General features: G+C 36.3%; 1 protein-coding gene across 4 annotated transcripts in view; it reads left to right on the forward strand.

Moving 5' to 3' along the window:
• Positions 1-6000, forward strand: part of CLOCK (clock circadian regulator) — a 140577-nt gene that overhangs the window by 66342 nt on the left and 68235 nt on the right. The gene's annotated exons all lie outside the window — the stretch shown is intronic.

The following is a 6000-nucleotide window of genomic DNA, read 5'->3' on the forward strand; positions in this document are numbered from 1 at the left end:
TAAACTACTGTTTAATTTTTTTAAACAAATTAAAATTCACCTAAATACAATATAAGATGATGATAAATGATTTTGAAAATATTAAAACATTGAAATACACATTGAAAGGCAACTCTTCTTAATTCAAGTAGAAACTTTTAAAAGGAAATAAGTAGGGGCGCCTGGGTGGCTCAGTCGGTTGAGCGTCCGACTTCAGCTCAGGTCACGATCTCGCGGTCCGCGAGTTCGAGCCCCGCGTCGGGCTCTGGGCTGATGGCTCAGAGCCTGGAGCCTGCTTCCGATTCTGTGTCTCCCTCTCTCTATGGCCCTCCCCCGTTCATGCTGTGTCTCTCTCTGTCTCAAAAATAAAATAAATGTTAAAAAAAAATTAAAAAAAAAAAATAAAGAAAAAAAATAAAAGGAAATAAGTAAATGTTCTTCTGTAACAAAATTATTTTTGAAAATAATTCAGAACATATTTGCTTATAATTAAACCCTCTAATACCTCATACAATTATTTCTAAAATCCACAGATGTTTTGAGTCACTCATATCTATCAGTTTTACTTCTCTACTTTTTTAATTGTTTCCTGTGTAGAATAATATAGGTATCATCTTTGCACGCAAAGTACACAGAGTTCAATATCAAATTTCCATGTAAACTTTAATAGGAAACAGAGGTGGTATACTTTGGTAGTAACATTTAAAGACAAGAAAAATAAATACATAACAAAGTAGACATAGAAAGAACCAAGGAAAGCAGTTGAGGTAGGTATGTGGAAGTTGTTAAATAATTTACATCTTTTATCCTTTTTGTTTGGATGTATTATTTCAGACCTGAAGCATTTATCTGTGTCATGTATGCGTATGTAATGACTATATTGCAACTGTCTCTGTATATTGACTGAAGTCTGAGGCAACATAAAGTATTTTGCAAATCAATGAGTTATTTTTCGGTTCATACTTAAGATGGAACAGTTAATTGCTGGATTAATTAAGTATATATTCAGCAGAAATGTTACCATATGAAAATTTATTGGACTATAAGTATATTTATGTATAATCGTAGCTGTCCTTAAAATCTGAAAAATAATGAGCACTTTTCACATATTAACTCTATGAACCTCAAAATAATCTTATGAAGTAGCATCTGTTTATGCCTTTCTTACTTCCGGATGAGGAAATCAAGGAACAAAGGATTATGAAATTTACTCAAAGTAACACAATTAGTAAGTAGCCCCATTAGGATTCACTGCAGCCTCTCATCTCCCTGGCCTCAACCTCTCTGCACACTGCCACTCATGAACTTCTTTCATTGAAAGCTAGCCAAAGAACAGTCCTTTTATCTTAAAAACCACCAGTTAGCTCTTTGAATTACCGGACACTTACGTTATAGACCAAATAATAGTTTCTAATTTTAAGGGTTTTACCCCCCCCCAAAAGGTAAGTGTTCTTCTGCAACAAAACTATTACATTACTTTTAAGTTTGTAAAAGAGTAGTCTGTAATAGCCTTCTGATCATCTACTCATTACTAAACTCATTGATAATGTCCAAAATTATCTTGCTTAGGTAAAAGTAATGTGTTTATGAAAGAGTACACACAAGCTGATGTCTAAATACATAAAGGATTTAACTCATTTAATTACTCCTTAATTTTTATTTTATGATTATATTGTCAGTGCAGTGGTTTAATAAGATCTTCTGTGTTAATCATAAACATTTACTTACTCTGCTTCATTGGTATGAAAATTTCCTTACAAATTCATAAATTGGTATAATATCTTCAGTCATTTCTTAATACTTAATGAAGATAAATTCACTAATAGGCCAAACAGAACAGCATTGTCTCCAAATTTTCTTTACACTGCACAGATTCTTTTTTTTATTATCATTTGCCAAGACACATGTAGTACCTATGATGTAGATAACTATTGAAAGGAAGAAAGAAACAAGAGTGCTGATACTTAAAAAAAAAAAAAAAAATTGATGGACACGAGCTGCTTCCATATCTTGGCTGTTGTAAATAATGCTGCTATAAACATTGGGAAAAAAGTCTCTCTTTGAATTAATGTTTTTGTATTCTTTGGGTAAATACTCAGTAGTGTGATTACTGGATCCTGGGGTAGTTCTATTTTTACCTTTTTGAGGAACCTCTGTACTGTTCTCCAGAGTGTCTGCACTAGTTTTCAATCCCACCAACAGCGCAAGAGCGTTCTCCTTTCTCCACATCCTCGCCAACACTGGTTGTTTCTTGTGTTGTTGATTTTAGTCATTCTAACAGATGTGAGGTGATACCTCATTGTAATTTTAATTTGCATTTCCCTGATGATAAGTGATGATGAGCATCTTTTCATGTGTCTGTTGGCCATCAGTATGTCTTCTTTGGAGGAATGTCTGTTCATGTCTTCTGCCCCTTTTTAAATTGGATTCTTTGGGTTTTGGGTGTTAAGTTCTCTAAGTTCTTTATAGATTTTGGATACTAACCCTTCATCAGATATGTCATTTGTAAATACCTTCTCCCATTCCATAGGTTGCCTTTTCGTTTGGTTGATTGTTTCCTTCATTGTGCAGAAGCTTTTTATTGATGTAGTCCCAATAGTTTATTTTTGCTTTTGTTTCCCATGCTTCAGGAGACCTATCTAGAAAAAGTTGCTACAGCTGATGGCAGAGAAGTTATTACCTGTGCTGTCGTCTAGGATTTTTATAGTTTGAAGACTCACATTTAGGTCTTTAATCCATTTTGAAATAATTTTTGTGTATGGTATAAGAAAGTGGTCCAGTTATATTCTTTGGCTCTCCAGTTTTCCCAACAGCATTTGTTTTTTTTTTTCCAGTGGATATTCTTTTCTGCTTTGTTGAAGATTGACCATATATATAATTGTGGGTTTATTTCTGAGTTTTCTGTTCTGTTGATCTGTGTGTCTGTTTTTGTGCCATTACCAGGCTGTTTTGATTACGACAGCTTTGTAGTAGAATTTGAAGTCTGGAATTGTGATGCCTTCAGCTTTGCTTTCTTTTTCAAGATTACTTTGGCTATTCAGGGTCTGTTGTGGTTCCATACAGGTTTTAGGATTGTTTGTTCTAGTTCTGTAAAAACACATTGTTGGTATTTTGATACGGATTGCATTAAATGTGTAGATTGTTTTGGGTAGTATCGACATTTTAACAATATTTGTTCTCCCAACCCATCAGCATGGAATGTTTTTCCATTTTTTGGTGTCATCTTTAATTTCTTTCATCAGTGTTTTATAGTGTTCAGAGTATAGGTCTTTCACCTCTTTGGTTATTAGGTTTATTCCTAAGTATCTTATTATTTTTTGTGCAATTGTAAGTGGGATGGTTTTCTTAATTTCTCTTTCTGCTCCTTTATTATTGATATATAGAAATGCAACAGATTTCTGGAGATTGATTTTATATCCTGTGACTTGACTTAATTAATCAGTTCTAGCAGTTTTTTGGTGGAATCGAGTTTTCTATATATAATGTCATATCACATGAAAATAGTGACAGCTCTACACCTTCCTTACAGATTTGGATGCCTTACATTTCTTTTTGTTGTCTGATTTCTGTGGCTAGGAATTCTAGTATGGTGTTGAATAAAAGGAGTGAGAATGGATAGCCTTGTGTGGTTCCTGATGTTAGGGGAAAAACTCTTTTTCCCTGTTAAGGAGGATATTAGCTGTGGGTTTTTCATATATGGCCTTTATTATGTTGAGGTATGCTCCCTTGAAAATCACTTTGTTGAGGGTTTTTATCGTGAATGGATGTTGTACTTTGTCAAATGCTTTTTCTGCATTTACTGAAATGATCTTATGGTTTTTTTTTTTTATGGCAAAAAGCATTTTTTTTTATTTATATATGAAATTTATTGTCAAATTGGTTTCCATACAACACCCAGTGCTCATCCCAAAAGGTGCCCTCCTCAATACCCATCACCCACCCTCTCCTCCCTCCCACCCCCATCAACCCTCAGTTTGCTCTCAGTTCTCAACAGTCTCTTATGCTTTGGCTCTCTCCCACTCTAACCTCTTTTTTTTTTTTTTTTTTTTCCTTCCCCTCCCCCATGGGTTCCTGTCAAGTTTCTCAGGATCCACATAAGAGTGAAACCATATGGTATCTGTCTTTCTCTGTATGACTTATTTCACTTAGCATCACACTCTCCAGTTCCATCCACGTTGCTACAAAAGGCCATATTTCATTTTTTCTCATTGCCACGTAGTATTCCATAGTGTATATAAACCACAATTTCTTTATCCATTCATCAGTTGATGGTCATTTAGGCTCTTTCCATAATTTGGCTATTGTTGAGAGTGCTGCTATGAACATTGGGGTACAAGTGCCCCTATGCATCAGCACTCCTGTGTCCCTTGGATAAATTCCCAGCAGTGCTATTGCTGGGTCATAGGGTAGGTCTATTTTTAATTTTCTGAGGAACCTCCACACTGCTTTCCAGAGTGGCTGCACCAATTTGCATTCCCACCAACAGTGCAAGAGGGTTCCCGTTTCTCCACATCCTCTCCAGCATCTATAGTCTCCTGATTTGTTCATTTTGGCCACTCTGACTGGCGTGAGGTGATACCTGAGTGTGGTTTTGATTTGTATTTCCCTGATAAGGAGCGACGCTGAACATCTTTTCATGTGCCTGTTGGCCATCCGGATGTCTTCTTTAGAGAAGTGTCTATTCATGTTTTCTGCCCATTTCTTCACTGGGTTATTTGCTTTTCGGGTGTGGAGTTTGGTGAGCTCTTTATAGATTTTGGATACTAGCCCTTTGTCCGATATGTCATTTGCAAAGATCTTTTCCCATTCCATTGGTTGCCTTTTCGTTTTGTTGGTTGTTTCCTTTGCTGTGCAGAAGCTTTTGATCTTCATAAGGTCCCAGTAATTCACTTTTGCTTTTAATTCCCTTGCCTTTGGGGATGTGTCGAGTAAGAGATTGCTACGGCTGAGGTCAGAGAGGTCTTTTCCTGCTTTCTCCTCTAAGGTTTTGATGGTTTCCTGTCTCACATTCAGGTCCTTGATCCATTTTGAGTTTATTTTTGTGAATGGTGTGAGAAAGTGGTCTAGTTTCAACCTTCTGCATGTTGCTGTCCAGTTCTCCCAGCACCATTTGTTAAAGAGACTGTCTTTTTTCCATTGGATGTTCTTTCCTGCTTTGTCAAAGATGAGTTGGCCATACGTTTGTGGGTCTAGATCTGGGGTTTCTATTCTATTCCATTGGTCTATGTGTCTGTTTTTGTGCCAATACCATGCTGTCTTGATGATGACAGCTTTGTAGTAGAGGCTAAAGTCCGGGATTGTGATGCCTCCTGCTTTGGTCTTCTTCTTCAAAATTACTTTGGCTATTCGGGGCCTTTTGTGGTTCCATATGAATTTTAGGATTGCTTGTTCTAGTTTCGAGAAGAATGCTGGTGCAATTTTGATTGGGATTGCATTGAATGTGTAGATAGCTTTGGGTAGTATTGACATTTTGACAATATTTATTCTTCCAATCCATGAGCAGGGAATGTCTTTCCATTTCTTTAAATCTTCTTCAGTTACCTTCATAAGCTTTCTATAGTTTTCAGCATACAGATCCTTTACATCTTTGGTTAGATTTATTCCTAGGTATTTTATGCTTCTTGGTGCAATTGTGAATGGGATCAGTTTCCTTATTTGTCTTTCTGTTACTTCATTGTTAATGTATAAGAATGCAACTGATTTCTGTACATTGATTTTGTATCCTGCAACTTTGCTGAATTCATGTATCAGTTCTAGCAGACTTTTGGTGGAGTCTGTCGGATTTTCCATGTATAATATCATGTCATCTGCAAAAAGCGAAAGCTTGACTTCATCTTTGCCAATTTTGATGCCTTTGATTTCCTTTTGTTGTCTGATTGCTGATGCTAGAACTTCCAGCACTATGTTAAACAACAGTGGTGAGAGTGGGCATCCCTGTCGTGTTCCTGATCTCAGGGAAAAAGCTCTCAGTTTTTCCCCGTTGAGGATGATGTTAGCTGTGGGCTTTTCATAAATGGCTTT

This window comes from Herpailurus yagouaroundi, unplaced genomic scaffold (genome assembly GCF_014898765.1).
Source record: "Herpailurus yagouaroundi ecotype Mexico unplaced genomic scaffold, PumYag 28, whole genome shotgun sequence".
In the NCBI taxonomy this organism is placed as follows: Eukaryota; Metazoa; Chordata; class Mammalia; order Carnivora; family Felidae; genus Herpailurus; species Herpailurus yagouaroundi.